This window comes from Etheostoma spectabile, chromosome 16, assembly GCF_008692095.1.
Source record: "Etheostoma spectabile isolate EspeVRDwgs_2016 chromosome 16, UIUC_Espe_1.0, whole genome shotgun sequence".
NCBI lineage: Eukaryota > Metazoa > Chordata > Actinopteri > Perciformes > Percidae > Etheostoma > Etheostoma spectabile.
In genome coordinates, this window is record NC_045748.1 from 11,583,427 (window position 1) to 11,585,747 (window position 2,321).

Consider the following 2,321-nt stretch of genomic DNA (forward strand, 5'->3'; position numbering starts at 1 on the left):
TACAACATACTATACTGTGACTTTTTATGACATTTATGGCACCATATACTGATGACATGACTTTATGACGTTTTTAGGACATGTTATACTATGACTATTTATGACATACTATACTATGACTCTTTTTGTTACTTTTTTGACATACTATTCTATGATTGTTTGATCCTCTCTTTCGACATACTACACAATACTTTTTATTGCCTTTTAAACATACCATGCCCAATGGTTAGCACTGTGGCCTCACAACAAGAAGGTTTTGGGTTCAAATCCAGGTCGTTCCGGGCCTTTCTGTGTGGAGTTTGTGTGTTCTCCATCCTCCAGGTGCTCCGGATTCCCCCCACCATCCAAAAACATGTGCTAGGTTCTCCAGTTAGTGCACTTGATCAAGGCACTGGCTCAGATCTGTAATTGGTCCCTGGGCGCTGTGATTGGCTGCCCACTGCTCCCTTGAGGGATGGGTCTGTATGTGACAGTAAAGTACTTCTACTTACAGTGACTTATTTTGACATACTACACTATGACTTTATCAATTTTTGTCCAACATACTATAGTATGACTTTTTGATCACTTTTTCTGACATACTATGACTTTTTATCACTTTTTTCAACATACTATTCTATGACTTCTAAGTAAGTTCTTTGTTGCTTTTTCCGACGTACTATACTATTACTTTTTTGTCGCTTTTTTGACAAACTATACTATGACTTTTATTTGTTTTTTCAACATACTATGACTTTTTACATCATCCTATACTATGAATTTTTTATTACTTTTTACATACATTTTTATGATTTTTTTCGACATACTATACCATGACTTATTTCGACATACTATACTGTAATTTTTTTTTTTTATCACTTTTTTTGACATACCATATTATGACTTTTTATCAATTATTTCGACATACTATACTATGGCTTTTTTAACACTTTTTTTCAACATACTATACTATGGCTTTTTTACACTTTTTTCAACATACTATACTATGACTTTTTATGACTTTTTTCAACATACTATACTTGGACGTTTTATCACTTTTTTGACATACTGTGACTTTTCATCACTTATTTCGACATACTATACTAGGACTTTTTATTACTTTTTTTGACATACTATACTATGACTTTTTAATTACTTTTTTTGAAATGTTATGACTTTTCATGACTTTTTTTGACATACTATGACTTTTCCTGACTTTTTTTGACGTACCTTACTATGAATTTTTCTCATATTTTTCATTTTTTTAATCATACTATACTATGACTTTTTATCACTTTTTCTGACATACTATACTATGATTTTTTTAATCACTTTTTTCGACATACTATGACTTTTTTCGACATACTATACTATGACTTTTTGTCGCTTTTGTTGACGTGCTATACTATGACTTTTTATTTGTTTTTTCAACATACTATGACTTATTACATCATCCTATACTATGAATTTTTTATTACTTTTTACATACATTTTTATGATTTTTTTCGACACACTATACCATGACTTATTTCAACATACTATACTGTAATTTTTTTTTTTTTATCACTTTTTTTGACATACCATATTATGACTTTTTATCAATTATTTCGACATACTATACTATGGCTTTTTTAACACTTTTTTTCAACATACTATACTATGACTTTTTATGACTTTTTTCAACATACTATACTATGACTTTTTATCACTTTTTTGACATACTGTGACTTTTCATCACTTATTTCGACATACTATACTATGACTTTTTATTACTTTTTTTGACATACTATACTATGACTTTTTATCACTTTTTTGACATACTGTGACTTTTCATCACTTATTTCGACATACTATACTATGGCTTTTTATCACTTATTTCGACATACTATACTAGGACTTTTCATGACTTTTTTTGACGTACCTTACTATGAATTTTTCTCATATTTTTCATTTTTTTAATCATACTATACTATGACTTTTTTATCACTTTTTCTGACATACTATACTATGATTTTTTTTAATCACTTTTTTCGACATACTATGACTTTTTTCGACATACTATACTATGACTTTTTGTCGCTTTTGTTGACGTGCTATACTATGACTTTTTATTTGTTTTTTCAACATACTATGACTTTTTACATCATCCATATACTATGAATTTTTTATTACTTTTTACATACATTTTTATGACTTTTTTTCGACACACTATACCATGACTTATTTCGACATACTATACTGTGATTTTTATCACTTTTTTTAACATACTATACTATGACTTTTCATCATTTTTTTCGACAAACTATACTATGACTTATTTCGACATGACTTTTTATGACTTT